Here is a 16,075-nt window from a genome sequence, read left to right as displayed (position 1 = left end):
TTGGTTTCCAGACCAGGGATCGAACCCATGCCCCCTGCAGTGGAAGCAGAGTCTTAACCACTGGACCACCAGGGACGTGCCTCCAATATACTCATTTTAAAAATTCATTAAGCTACACATTTTTTATGCACCCTTCTGCATGTTTTTGATCGTAATTTTAAAAAATAGGTTTCATCATTAAGTGCATTCACGTGTGAACAGAAGTAGCAGAAAAATTAAAAAGCTAAAGAAAAACTCAGCTAATTATGTTCATTAAAATTTTGTGAGGCGGTAAAAGTTTTAAAACTGAAGTGTTACATACATACAAAAAAGTTTATGTAAGTATACAACTCAATGATTCTCATAAAGAAAACCATGAAATTACCACCCAGATCAAGATACAGAACATTAGAAACCCTATAGTCTCCCTTATGCTCACTACCAAAAATAACCATTATTCTGGCTTCAGTTTTTTTTTTTAACTTTATAGAAATGGAATCACATAATTAGCACTGTTTGTGAATGGGTTCTTCCATTTACACTTAATTTTTCTTCTTGCAAAGTGCATTTAGGTAGCCTAGTAAGAAAGGTTCTCTCATGTATTATCAAATATTCAAATTTAAACCATAAATCATTCTCAAAGCAAACCATTTCTCAAGCCATAAAATATCTAAGATATTGATTTGTTTAAAGTATAGCTGGTATTCCCTCTCTCCCCAATGAGATTTCTAAAACAGAAATTTTCAGTTACTTTTAATTGGAGAAAACAGAAATCCAAATGTCTCAATAGATAATCTTTCATCAGTAAAGTGTGAATTATAACCTTTAAAAAGACAGAAGAAAAAAAGGGAAGAGACATCATGAAAAAATTTCAGACCATAATTCTCTTAAAATTAATTTTGATCTTCTATATAGAAAAGAGTTGTCAATTAATTATAGCCAACACTGAACACAAAAATGCAAAAATCTGGTTTGCACTAAAATATGTAATTCCAACACAATTTTGATAGCACTGCAACAAAATTTTTAAATAACTAAATGTTTCTACTTTATCCTGAGATCTCCTCCTCCTGCTAATCTACATCACTGTTTCATTTTAAGAGTCCATAATCTGTGCCGTCCAACATGTAGCCATTAGCCACATGTGGCTATTTAAATTTAAATTAATTAAAATAAAAAATTTTTAATTTATTGGGATGGCTCTAGTAGCACTTAGCTGTCTTCAACTTCATTCGAAACAATTTTGTTAGACTGTATTGTGACACCTGTCGTATCAGGGCACATTAAAAAAAAAAAACTTGGGACTTCCCTGGTGGCGCAATGGTTAAGAATCCGCCTGCCAATGCAGGGTACACGGGTTCGATCCCTGGTCCGGGAAGATCCCACATGCCACAGAGCAACTAAGCCTGCGCGCCCTAGAGCCCGTGCTCTGCAGCAAGAGAAGCCACCGCAATGAGAAGCCTGCACACCACAACAAAGTGTAGCCCCAGCTCACCACAACTAGAGAAAGCCCGCCACAGCAACGAAGACCCAACGCAGCTGAAAATTTATAAAAAAAAAAAAAAAAAACTTATCAAAATTGGTGAATTTTTGTGTAGCTGTTTTAATATTCAAGATGGAAGAAAAAAGCAATATTTTCAGCATATTATGCTTTATTATTTCAAGAAAGGTAAAAACGCAACTGAAACGCAAAAAAAAGATTTGTGCAGTGTATGGAGAAGGTGCTGTGACTGATCAAATGTGTCAAAAGTGGTTTGAGGGCTTCCCTGGTGGCGCAGTGGTTGAGAGTCCGCCTGCCGATGCAGGCGACATGGGTTCGTGCCCTGGTCCGGGAGGATCCCACATGCCGCGGAGCAGCTGGGCCCGTGAGCCACGGCCGCTGGGCCTGCGCGTCCAGAGCCTGTGCTCCGCAACGGGAGAGGCCACAACAGTGAGAGGCCCACGTACCGCAAAACAAAAACAAAACAAACAAACAAAAAAAAAAGTGGTTTGAGAAGTTTCGTGGTGGAGATTTCTCGCTGGGCAATGCTCCATGGTGGGGTAGACCAGTTGAAGTTGATAGTGATCAAATCGAGACACTGAGAATGATCAACGTTATACCACATGGGAGATAGCTGACATATTCAAAATATCCAAATCAAGCGATGAAAATCATTTGCAGCAGCTTGGTTATGTTAATCACTCTGATGTTTGGATTCCACACAAGTTAAGCAAAAAAAACCTTCTTGACCATATTTCCACATACGATTCTCTACTTAAATGTGATGAAAACATTCCGTTTTCAAAACAAATTGTGTCAGGCAATGCAAAGTGGATACCGTACAATAATGTGGAAAGGAAGAGATCGTGGGGCAAGTGAAATGAACCACCACCAACCGCACCAAAGGCCGGTCTTCATCCAAAGAAGGTGATGTTGTGTATATGGTGGGATTGGAAGGGAGTCCTCTATTACGAGCTCCTCTGGAAAACCAAACGATTAATTCCAACAAATACTGCTCTCCCAATTAGACCAACTGAAAGCAGCACTTGACGAAAAGCGCCCAGAATTAGTCAACAGAAAATGCACAATCTTCCATCAGGATAACGCAAGACTGCATGTTTCTTTGGTGACCAGGCAAAAACTGTTACAGCTTGGCTGGGAAATTCTGATTCATCCGCCGTATTCACCAGACATTGCACCTTTGGATTTCCATTTATTTGTCTCTTTAAAATTCTCTTAACGGAAAAAATTTCAATTCCTTAGAAGACTGTAAAAGGCACCTGGAACAGTTTTTTGCTCAAAAAGATTAAAAGTTTTGGGAAGATGGAATTATGAAGTTGTCTGAAAAATGGCAGAAGGTAGGGTGAATATGTTGTTCAATAAAGTTCTCAGTGAAAATGAAAAATGTCTTTTATTTTTACTTAAAAACCGAAGGCTTTTTGGCCAACCCAACAGTTCCTTGGTCAAACTAGCCAAATTTCAAGGGCTCAATATGTACTGAACAGCAGTTATCGAATGTCAGAAGGAATCAGAGAAAGTTCTATTGAACAACACAGGTTCCATACATGCTGTTTCATCTCCCACTCCTCACCCCTTATTATGCTAAAATTAACCTAAGAAAATGAGGGATGACTAGTATGGATCACCAAATCCCATTGTTTCCCATCTCACTCAAATTTAATTATCACTCGTTTGGAAATCTCTTCTCCTTGGCCTCCACTATGCCTCATTAACCTAATTTTAACAGGTTTTCTTAAAATTCAATCTTCTCCCACTCCCCTAAATGTGAGCCTCAATCTCTGGCTCTTCTAGGTTCAAGATCTCATCCAGATAAGGCCTACTTTCTTCCTGCCTCAAGTTCTCTATCTCCAAGCTCCTGCAGGACATTTTTACTTGTATACCCTGGCCTCAATGTTAAACGTGTGAAGGGTTTCATTTTAGTCCTTTTCCAAAACCAGCTCCCCCTCCCACTTCCACATTTCTATACTATCACTATTCTCTGAGACCCAAAACCCACCAACTCTGAATCCTTGCCATTAACCTCCCATTCAAATTTGTGTATTTCCTTTAGGGTATCAACCAACAATCCTCTACCTTAATCTAGCTACCTAAATTACCACCTTGCCACCACCTTAATTCAGGTCCTTATTACCTAATTCTGAGTACAGTACAGATTCTTCACTGCTTTCTAATCTCTGCCTGCTCCCAATTATGCACACTACCACCAAACACATCTTCACCAAAACTGCCTTTGATCTCAGCCTAAAAGGGCTCAGTACAGCAAGTAAAAGAAATTTCAAGTAATTTAAGGATTTGATTAATTTATAGCACTTTACAAACTTATTTTTGAATCCTCTATTCTGTGCTAGCAAAACTAAAACTATTCCCCGAACTCAGCTCTATGTGCCTCACCTATATAAAGCTGGGACTCCTCCTAGTTTCTACTATGCAATTTTAACATGTTAGCTGCTTTATATTACAAAGCTATCCATCTCAGCGCCTCTTACATAGCACCCATTTTGAACAGACCTAAGTGAACAGACCAGGAATAAAAAAGTTACAAATACACGTATTGGTTTAGATTTAATATAAAAGCATCAATATTTATTGCATGCAATTCTATTCTCCCAAAATTTACTCTGCAGAATTATTTCTGTGGAAATTATCCTACCGCTGTTCAAAAGTATAAAGTGCTAGAATATCCATGAGAGACAGCACTTTTTGTAATAAGAGAAAAAAATGCCAAAAAAAAAATCCCTAGATGTCCATCAGTAAAGGACTGGATAAATAATTGTAGCGTGACTATAAAAAGTTTTTAAAAACTACAGTCCTTAAAGATGAGGTAAATCTATATTTTGTGATACAGTAAGATGTCCGTAGTACATTACTGAGAAAAAAACAAATTGTAGATAAGCACGTACAGTTTGATCCTATTAAAGGGAAATTTTAAGATTTATATATTAACTGAAAACAACTATTAATAGGGGACTAAAATTGCATTCTATTCATACAACTGAATAGCTATTAAGCTAACAGCTTTTAAGTGAAGCAAATATACATACATCAACACAGATAAATTTCAAGCTTTCCAAATAGAATATATACACTAAGGTACCACATACATTTGAAACACCATAATACTACATGTTAAATACACAGAGACATTTGTTGGAAGAATAAAAGAGCATGGGCTAAGAGAGTAAAACCACCTCTGGATAATGGAAACAGGATCTAAGATGAATGCAAAAGGGACTCCAACTATATATTTTGATTTTTAAAAACAAATATAAATACACCTTTCAGGCAAATCTTACAAGATGTCAACATCTATTAAATCTAAATCAACATCTTTTAAATTAGGTACATGGTGATTATTAAATTATTCTCCATTTTTTTCTAAATTTTGAAATATTTAAATTTTACTTTTAAAAAAAGAAAGCCAAGATTGTGGAATTTGGGAACAGAGGAATATGGCCTTTATCGACTTCTACAGGGTATTTTATTTTTTGACAAGCCTATATATCTTTATTATAAAATTTTTAACTAAAAACCTCTATAAATTTATATTAGCACCTACCTTTATTACCTTGATCACTCTTCAACTTTAAGCTTATTCTTTAAAATAATAAAGTAAGGGCAAATAGTTAAAAAAAGTTCTACCCCAGAAATCTAACATTCTGAATATCATCTATTTACACAAGCATTTAAGTCACTATAACATGTAATAAACAGCAAAAGCCCAGGCTCTACCTAAACTCTATCACTTAAACTCTAAAGGATGTATTACATAGACGTTCCTAAAATATCAACAGATGAATGAGTAAATAAACTTACAGTGGCTCAACTCCCAGCTGTACATTAACACCAAAACCCCAATGAGACTGTCAAAATAAGTCATTTATCTAAGCATATTCCAGTTCAAATTACCTATACAAAATCAGTATCACATCTGAGTTGCTATAGTCTCACTTGATTTTTTTTAACATCTTTGTTGGAGTATAATTGCTTTACAATGGTTAGTTTCTGCTTTATAACAAAGTGAATCAGCTATACATATACATACATCCCCCTATCTCTTCCCTCTTTCGTTCTCCCTCCCTCCCACCCTCCCTATCCCACCCTCTAGGTGATCACAAAGCACTGAGCTGATCTCCCTGTGCTATGCGGCTGCTGCCCACTGGCTATCTATTTTACATTTGGTAGTATATATAAGCCCATGCCACTCTCTCACTTGGTCCCAGCTTACCCTCCCCCCCCCCCGTGTCCTCAAGTCCATTCTCTACGTCTGTGTCTTTACTCCTGTCCTGCCCCTAGGTTCTTCATCACCTTTTTTTTTTTTTAGATTCCATATATATGTGTTAGCATACAGTATTTGTTTTTCTCTTTCTGACTTACTTCACTCTGTATGACAGGCTCTAGGTCCACCCATCTCACTACAAATAACTCAATTTCGTTTCTTTTTATGGCTGAGTAATATTCCATTGTATATATGTGCCACATCTTCTTTACCCATTCATCTATCATTGGACATTTAGGTTGCTTCCATGTCCTGGCTATTGTAAATAGAGCTGCAATGAACACTGTGGTACATGACTCTTTTTGAATTATGGTTTTCTCAGGGTATATGCCCAGTAGTGGGATTGCTGGGTTGTATGGTAGTTCTATTTTTAGTTTTTTAAGGAACCTCCATACTGTTCTCCATCCACTTGATATTTTTAAACACACACACATACACAGCTACAGTTCTTGCTCCACATGGCAAGTCCACATAGCATATCAGCATGCAAACTGGGAATTCAGGCCAAGTCCTGCGTTCACAGTTCATAGAATCTGATTTTTCTTTTTAAGTTTCATAATTCTCAAACAGCTCATTAGGAAGAGAAAAATTAGATGGAGGTCTTGTGTTTAACTGTGACCAAAGCCCAGACTGCTTCAGTCACAGTGAAAATTACAATAAGAAAGTTCAAATCAGCTTGCCTGCCCCATTTTCCCATACCACTTCCTACAGCTGCCGCTCTGCTTAGGAACTGGAGTCGGTTAAGGAACCACTTCCTTCCTCTATTTTTTTTTTTTTGGCCACACCCCACAGCATGCAGAACTTCCCCAACCAGGGAGCGAACCCACACCCCTGCAGTGCAAGTGCAGAATCTTAACCACTGGACCACCAGGGAAGACCACAACCCACTTTCTCAATGGTGACTATGACTTAAACCTTCATAAGCCAGTCAATGAAAAGGACGGGGACTTCCCTGGTAGTGCAGTGGTTAAGAATCCACCTGCCAATGCAGGGAACACAAGTTCGATCCCTGGTCTGGGAAGATCCCACATGCCACAGAGCAACTATGCCTGTGCACCACAACTACTGAGCCTGAGCTCTAGAGCCCACAAGCCACAACTACTGAAGCCCGTGCACTCTAGAGATCATGCTCCGCAACAAGAGAAGCCAGCGCAATGAGAAGCCCACGCACTGCAATGAAGAGTAGCCCCCTCTCGCCGCAACTAGAGAAAGCCTGCACGCAGCAACAAAGACCCAACACAGCCCAAAAAAAAGAAAACTAAGGATGTTAAAATGTACTTTAAAATAGCAGCTTTTTCCTAATTATAAGAGTAATACATGTTCATTACAGAAAATTGGGAAACTACAGAAGAATATGAAGCAGAAAATGGTTACTATCCCAGCCAGAAATTAATCACTATTCATATTTCCATTCTTCTCTTTACAGGGTCTCTCTTATGTATAAAAGTATATTAGTTCACTTACTAAACATGATTTTAAGTTCAGCAGACCAAAGGGGAAATAAAATACTAGCTTCTTCAGAAGACTAACTTTTTTTTTTCAGTGTTTTCAGAGTAAACCAAAACCACATGTACAGGGAACTGGAGAGAATAAGACAAGTGAGAGAAATCATACTTGCTCCTTTTCATTCACCCTATGGCAAACCATGAAGTCCATGTTTCAAGAACCACTATATACCCAAAGACTAACTAATGAGTATGTTTCCTTTTTAAATAGCAAGCTACTGGGCTTCCCTGGTGGCCCAGTGGTTGAGAATCTGCCTGCCAATGCAGGGGACACGGGTTCGAGCCCTGGTCTGGGAAGATCCCACATGCCGCGGAGCGACTGGGCCGGTGAGCCACAACTACTGAAGCTGTGCTCCGCAGCAAGAGAGGCCGCAATAGTGAGAGGCCCGCGCACCACGATGAGGAGTGGCCCCCACTTGCCACAACTGGAGAAAGCCCTCGCACAGAAACGAAGACCCAACACAGCCATAAATAAATAATTAATTAATTTTAAAAAAAAATAGCAAGCTACTATATAAATAAATATACACATACATACACACACACACACACAGTCTTGCCAGTAGGAGGGACACACACGGTAAAAAGACTTACATCAAGACTAATTTTTTTGTCACCATGAATCTATCCTTAAGAGAAAGTAAGAGGATATCTGAAAGGCTGATGTAAAATTAATGACCTCTCCCACAAAAACATTTTCTGTGCACATCAGATGAACGAAAAATCTAACTACAGAAAATGACATATTGGTTTTACAATGCTATAACTTATTTACACATGTAAATATATATGTATGAGTTCAAACAGTCCATAAATATTGATAGCTTACTTTGTACCAGGCAGTATATAAAGTGCTGATGAGTGAAGGAGAATAGCCATCAGTACCTACTTCTGCAGGGATTACAGTCTACCTCTTTAAATATGATGTCAAATACTACGCATGTGGCCTCAAAGGAGTCACAACATCCCTGATTAAATGATGCTTTCAAATCCTTATGAGGATCCAAGAAGATGCATGTGACAGCACCTTATAAATCATGCTACCTAAGGTAAGAAGGGATACCTGGCCCTTTTCCCAAAATACTGTATATAGCAATCCCCTTCAATATAAATTATCTTTTAACTGGCAAAAAAAATTTCTTTTAACTAGCAAAAAATAATCACTCAGGTTGCTCTTTTCACAATCTCTAAGATTTCAATATTATCTTTCTCTGATATCGACCCATATAAAATAACTGAAATTAAGTTCCCCATGATGGGAAGTGAGAGGGAGACTCATTTTTGTAGTGCAAAAAACACCATTTTCCTGATTTTGTAACTTACAGGGGGGAGGAAAGGAGCAAATCAAAAGTAACTTATTCAAACTTAAGGAAAAAAGTTACCTTTTAATCTAAGATTCATCAGGAAAAGTTTCAACCCAAGAAATCATTTTTTAAAAGTTACTGACTCAGGCTCTTCCAAATGGAGTTAGAGTGAAAGGTTAATTGTGGTATTTTGCAAGCAAAGGAAAGCAAGTACGGAGCAATTTTTTCAGTCTCCAAGACGTAAGCTCTTAGAAAACAAAAATGTTACAACCAAACTGCTTTCCATAAAGCACAGACTTTTAAAAATATACTCTACACAATATCAGTTCTTCATATCTAAGAGAAGTAGACTAATTATTTAGATTGTTTCCTATCCTGATTTGCCCTTTTCAAATTCAGCCATGTCAACAATGACAAAAGGTATCAAACTGATGCTTTATAAGCAAGGTTTATGTTTGCACTTATTGCGGATGTGACTCTGAACAGCATGGGACACTTTAAAGACTATCATAATCCAACTAGGCTGGACCATCTGCACAGTTAGTGGAAAGGCCCAAAAACAGTCAACCATAAAAGCCCAACATTAAATCTTAAGCGTCAAAAGCAGTTATGTCCAAAGTAGAGTATAGTACACTTCAAGGAGTACCCAAGATGCTCCACTGGGGTAAACAAGAAAGGTATTTGAACTTTATTTTTAATTCTCATCCTTGTTAATTTTTTTGTTTATATTTTATAAGGTATTTTTAGTTCTCATCCTTGTTAATTTTTTTGTTTATATTTTATAAGGTACACAATAACCAGTTACTAAACATATTATTTGTAAATTAAATACTTAAGGATTGAACATTAATGCTCAAAATTTTTTTACTGTTGGGATGAGCAATCAAAAAGTTTAGAGACCACTGGTCTAAAGTAGTCCCTATCACTGCACTTTCATTTTTACCTGCCCCTTCCACAGTTAAGCTGTAGAGGCTAAGATCTGATGCTGAAAAAAGAACAAAGGAAAACTATTCCCAAACTATTTTAAACTCCCACCAACAAGCTAAAAGGTAGTAAATCACTACCAAGAATATATGGAATTACACAGGGAGCTCAGCTCAGTGCTCTGTGTTAACCTAAATGGGTGGGATGGGTGGGTGGAAGGGAGGTCCAAGAGGAAGGGATATATGCATACATATAGCTGATTCACTTCATTGTACAGCAGAAACTAACACAATATTGTAAAGCAATTTTACCCCAATAAAAAAAAAAAGAATACATGGAATTGGACACTGATATTCTCTTGCTGAGACTTTAAAATAGTATCCTATCTAGAGGGCGTCCTGAGTATACTCCAATTTAAAAAACAAAACCCGGGGCTTCCCTGGTGGCTCAGTGGTTAAGAATCCGCCTGCCAATGCAGGAGACACGGGTTCAAGCCCTGGTCCAGGAAGATCCCACATGCCGCAGAGCAACTAAGCCCGTGCACCACAACTACTGAGCCTGCGCTCTAGAGACTGCAGGCCACAACTACTGAGCCCGCATGTCACAACTACTGAAGCCCGTGCGCCTAGAGCCTGTGCTCCACAACAAGAGAAGCCACTGCAGTGAGAAGCCCGCACTACGCAATGAAGAGTAGCCCCCGCTCGCCACAACTAGAGGAAGCCCGGGTGCAGCAATGAAGACCCAACGCAGCCAAAAATTAATTAAAAAAAAAAAAAACCCTTTGCCAGGTAAGCCCACTTTTAGGAATTTAGCCTAAGGAAACAATAGCACATGTATTTTAAAAGTCCAAACAAGAGAATTCCCTGGCAGTACAGCGGTTAGGGCTCCATGCTTCCACTGCAGGGAGCACAGGTTTGATCCCTGGTCGGGGAAGCAAAATCCTGCAAGACACGCGGTGCAGAAAAAAAAAAAAAAAAGAAAAAGAAAAAATACATTTTATGTTGCAACTCAATACACATATATAAACGTATAAAACAACAAAAGTTTCCCAAATCAATAATTTTTTTTCCATTTTTGATGTGCTGATATTTTCTGTTTTTTTAGAAATCACCACATTGATTTCACTACCCTATGACATTGCCACCTGCCATTTAGAAAACACAGCCCTAAAACTTTACACAGAATGTACTAAACTCCTTGACCCTTCCACTTTCTACCACCGTTCTAACATAGCAAAATGTGTGAAATCTAGCAAGTCTACTCCAAGTGCAAACCTGGGCACAAATGTAAGACTCCCAGATCCCTCTGAAGTTTCTCGAAACACTGTGACCATTCCTATTGGCAGACTGGTACAAGTGCTTGCTAAAAGGTTTCTCCAGGCAGAGTACAGACATTTTGTTGTTGCTTTACCAGTGATATTAGTAAATTCTGCACTTGACAGCAGATACCAGATTTTACCACTGCTCCACAAGCCAACTCTTCCAGGAAAACAGGATTCTAATACAATATGACTCCATTATCATCCCCTTACATTTTTAGATTGCTTTTCATATACACCACTCCATTTGATCCTCACTGACAGGCTGATATAAATAGAGAAGTTGCTCTTCTTCCTTTTACTAATGAAGGAACTGAAGCTCAGAAGGGTTATGTGGTTTGCCAGAAACAATACAGCTAATGAGAAGCACAACCCAGGCTTGAACCCAGGACTTACTGGTCATCCAATGCCATGCTACAATAGTTTTCAGTTTGAACATCTGATACAAATATGAATTTAAAAGGTATGTTAAGGTTCTAGGTGCAAAAGTAAAGATACAAGCATGAAATTAAAATTAAAAATAACAATGAATATTAACAATTTTGGTAGCCTCTAAAATTATTGGGAATCCTAGTTCAATTGGATACATATTTAATCTCATGCTTTGTCTTAAGTTTCACTGATTATAAAATTACATATAAATTCACCACAGAAAATTACACAGCTGGGTGGTCTGTAAGAAACAGCTGACCACATAAATTACACAAACTTCCCCCGAACCAGTCTTAATCTTGTGGCTTCACACTAAATTTTGAAGTTCCCTATGTGAAATCCATTTTGATTTCAACACTAAGTTAATTACAACAGCATAAGCATGTTGTTTCTGCATAATACTTACAACACGCACTCAATTTCCAGAGCACTTTTGGACAATGTCTAAAATCCATAAGTCAAAAGCAGAATTCAAATCAGAATGTTCTTTTTTCAGTTTTTTTTTAATTAAAAGGTTCATCTACCTATATGAGATTAATACTAAGTAACAATTACAAATTATTAAAGATTTCCAAACTCAGGCTGGAGAAACTACTTGAGGTCAACAAGTACAGGCCTTTAATTGTAGATTGATAAGAAAACTGAGGCCCAGAGAAGTGACATTCCCAACAGCAGTCACAGAGTCAAATTAACGACACAATCTCTGCCAATCTACAGCTTCCCATTATTCTAAATACCTCTGCATCTAACAAAATGTGCTTAAAAAAAAAACACCAATACCTAAAAAAATTAAGAAACACATACACACACAAAAATTAAGGCACATTTAAGACCCCAAAACTAGAGAACAGGATAGTGTGCAATGGCAGTCTTTAGAAAACAGAATCTCTTGATGGGATCTCAAAGTTCCAAACCACAAGGACTAAAAAACTGACTCTTTAATCCAATGCAAATGATCAAGTAACTTTTAATAACAAACGTTGTTATCAACCACCAAAACTGTTCTTTTTCCCATCTCAATACTATTCATTTACTCGACAAATATCTGAGAGCACAGTATATGCTGGGAACTATGCTAGCTACTGGAGACACCAAGGAACAAAACAAACATGGCCTCTGGCTCTTGTAGTGGACAACTAGGTGTACTTCTCTAACAATACTACACTATGATTTAACAGGATATTTAGCAAACTTCTTCACTGCTCTATACAACTGTAACACTTTCTTCCAACTCTTCCAAACTTATAAAACCTCACCACACCCCCTCTGCAATATGACTACTTCCTTTGGTAACTCAGCACTCCACTTTACCACAGAAGGTGTTAACCAAAACTGCAACAGATTTTAAAACTGACTTTACCAGTCCTCAGGGCCTCAGGCATATTTCAACAACTTTTCACAGTCCACGGTAAACCTGCCTGGTTCACAACCCTTGTCTCAAATGACTGCTAATTCACCTGCCCTACCCACACTTTACTAGAAACTGAATCAGATGGTGTAGGAGCAATCATGATGCTGGGAAGCACCTTCAGTGGAGCTCTTTGTGGGCCAGAAGCAGACTTACTGCCTCTCCCTCTCTGCTTGTTTCCTCTGGATTCCTCATTGTATCTCTGGATATACCTCCAGTCAAGCAGCCTCTAATTTTATCAAGTGTGTTCCTCAGAACCTGCACAAATAATTTTTGGCAACAAATCTGTTTCCCCTACATAAATCCATTATATTTTAAGAGATGCTCATTTTTCAGTTTTGTCTCTCAGGCTTCCCCCTCCTCCATACCTCCGAAATTGTATAAACAATTAAAAACACTCTCATGAGTCGTAATTAGTGGAAATCTTTTGGATACAAAAAGTGATCTAAAGCACAAGTTCACAAACCTGGCTGACCAGAATCATTCAGGGAGTTTTGTAAGGATGGATTCCTAGGCCCCACCCTCAGAGATTTTAATTCACCAGGTCCTGAGTGAGGCCCAGGAATCAGCATCTCAGGCAGCCCATATTATTTCCGACAACTGGTATTTAATTAGGTAAGGACTGAACTAAAAAAACCTGGCCTACAAGCTGGGAAAACCTCGGTTCTCCTATGGCTTGCCATTAACTAACTACAAGTGGGGCTGCACCAGTGTGCTGGTCACTCGAACAGCTCAGGGCCACCTGAAAATGAGGAAAGAAGCCTTTATAGGGAGCAAATATAAAATTCTAGAACCCTCCAAACTTAGTTAAATGACACATACTGTACTGGGTTTACTCAAAACAGTGTCGTTCTCTAAGCTCTTCTACCCACCCAAGTCACAGGCCTTGGAAAAGACGACTTTCTGCTTGCCACCAAACACACCTTATCTTAGTTGGACTCTGAGCAAAAAGCAACACGCGTCTTGTCTCTTGCCCTACTGAAACAGCCTTGGATCTGAAAGGGGAAGGTCCCCAACACCTCTTCATGTACAAGTCACGACTACTTTACATTAAAAAAAATTAAATTAAAAAAAATCATCTCATCTAATTCAACCCAGGCCTCGATGGCACTGTTGTCGACATTATGAGAAATGAAGGTGAAGCTCAACTGCAAGGGCATGCCAACTTTTTTTCCCTCGTTGTGAAAAAATAGATACTGTCAGATAACACAGTGTATGTCAAGATACTAAAACGGTTAAGAATTTAGGCCGCAGTCTGGAGACGACACCTGACCATCATTACTCAACAGTAGCTAATGTGCAAAACTCACAGGTGAGACTATCAGACCGCCGAGGAGTTTATTAAAACGGCCATAAAATTTACCCCACTATTTTGAAGGAAGTTTTCCAGCCCAAAGTACAACCAACAATATTATCTTAGGGGTCCTAAGCAGCAGGATTCAATATTTAGTGGCACGATTTTCATCTGAGAAATTACTCTGCAATCTTTCGTGGAGCCGTTTGACCAGTGTTGCTGAGCTCTCTCAACCGCCTCCGAACCATCCTTCCCACCCAAGCACTACCAGGTCAGGGTGATGCCCTGCTGCACAGTAAGGCGGCCACTCCTCCTTCCCACAAGTCCCGGGCCCTCTCCGCTCGCCCCGGGGGTTCCGTGGCCCCCGACCTCCGGCCTCTCGCCATGGAGGACCCCCACAGACCCGGTCGGGGCGAGGGGCGCACACTCACCTCCCGGGGGTCCGCGGACATTTCCCCGGACGCTGCGAGGTAGCGCCTCACACCCCTAGCCCCGTGGGCCCTTCCCCACCAAGTTCGGGAAGGCAGCCCGGGTTGGACCCCGCCTCCTCCGCGCCGAGGGTCCGGGCCGCGCCGGGCCGCTGAGCTCCCGTTCCCCGCGCCTCCCTCTGGCGGCCGCGGCCGCCGCCCGCGCCACCCTCCCCGGGCCACGCACGCCGTCCCCAGACCCCCGCGGGCCACCGCCGCCTCCTCAGAGGGTGACAGCCGCCGCGCCCGGGCCGAGGCCCGCCCCTCCTCCAGCTCCTCCTCACCCCCGGAGGAGACGGGGCGGGAGGGGGGGCCTTCCTTACCGGGCGGCAGGACATGGCGAGGCCCGTCACGGCACGGCCTCCTCCGCCACCCCACAAGGCTCCCAGCCAGGGCCGGCGGGGGGCAGGGCCTGGGCCGCTGGAGCGTCTCGACCGGCTGCTCCTCCGCCACCGCCGCTGCCGCCGCCTTCTCACAACCACAACAACATGGCGGCGGCGGCCACACAGAGCACGCTCCCGAGACAGAGCCGGGCCGCGAGCGGGGGCGCGCGCGCACGCTCGGCCTCTCAGCCGGCGGTCAGGGGAAAAGAGGGCGGGCCGTCGCGGCGGAGGGGGCGCGGTCTGGGCTGATTACCACGCCCCCGGGGTGAGCGGGGTTGCTGATCAGCCGAGCGCCCGAGGGGGCGAGCGAGGGGGCGAGCGAGGGGGCGAGCGAGGGGGCGAGCGAGGGGGCGAGCGAGGGGGCGAGCGAGGGGGCGAGCGAGGGGCTCGCTGGGAAGCGCAGCTGGAGAAGGAAAGAGAAAAGGGTGGGTAATGGGCGAAGAAGAAAACCAAAGGTGGTCCCACAGATTTTTGGGAGGCATATTTTCCTAGCTCTATAGCCCTGGGCAAGACAACGCTAGAACAATAGTAGTATCTTTCACCTGTAATTGTGCTGAGGATAAAACTAATTTAATGTAATGCAAGTTAAGTATAGTGTGCTCAAGGTTCTACTCGGTACAATTTCAGACCGCTTGCACCAAAGCACAGCTGGAAGAAGTGAGTTTTCAAACAAGCAAAAAACAAACTTGTAACCCACACTCAATAGCCTGTAGAAGAATTCTACACACCAGGACTGAATTAACCTCAGGCCCTAACATATTCACCTCATCAGAGTTACGTTTTAACGTTATACCTTTGACTTTTCTGGAAAATGGCTGCGAGAACCAGTCAAATGAAATCTATCCTTGCATTTGTTGTACTGTTTTTTCCACAGTACTCTGTGCAATTATTTACCTGTTTTTCGTGTTTGTTGTCTTTTTATCCCATTCTGAAGTAAAAGCTACTTGAAGATAAAGATCTTCTTTGTTTGGTTCATCACTTTACCCCCAGCACCTAGAATTGCTCATGACAAGCAGTGGGAAATTCCTTGATTAACTAATAGCTAATATTTATACAACTCATCTAATTGAATCTTCACAGCTTGAATAAGTAGATACTGTTATTATCACCATTTTACAGATGAAGAAACTGCAGCCCAGGATAAGCTGCACTAAAAGTTTTTAAAAAATCAAACCCAGGGGCTTCACTGGTGGCGCAGTGGTTAAGAATCCACCTGCCAATGCAGGGGACATGGGTTGGATCCCTGGTCCAGGAAGATCCCACATGCCGCAGAGCAACTAAGCC

General features: G+C 40.9%; 1 protein-coding gene across 10 annotated transcripts in view; it reads right to left on the bottom strand.

Annotated features, from left to right (window-relative positions):
- Nucleotides 1-14,944, bottom strand: part of MTMR3 (myotubularin related protein 3) — a 134,770-nt gene extending 119,826 nt beyond the window's left edge. For 7 of the 10 annotated variants that reach the window (XM_082640634.1, XM_082640632.1, XM_082640630.1 and 4 more), the window contains exon 1: nt 14,732-14,944. The gene's annotated coding sequence lies outside the window, so the exon portion shown is untranslated. Of the gene's footprint in view, nt 1-14,372; nt 14,438-14,731 lie in introns of those variants that run through there. The other 3 variants (XM_082640638.1, XM_082640631.1, XM_082640633.1) reach the window with 2 other exon arrangements.
- Between the last annotated feature and the right edge of the window lie 1,131 nt (nt 14,945-16,075).

Source organism: Mesoplodon mirus, assembly GCF_964341445.2.
Source record: "Mesoplodon mirus genome assembly, chromosome: 13".
Taxonomy (NCBI): domain Eukaryota; kingdom Metazoa; phylum Chordata; class Mammalia; order Artiodactyla; family Ziphiidae; genus Mesoplodon; species Mesoplodon mirus.
This window is presented reverse-complemented; position numbering and strand designations above follow the sequence as displayed.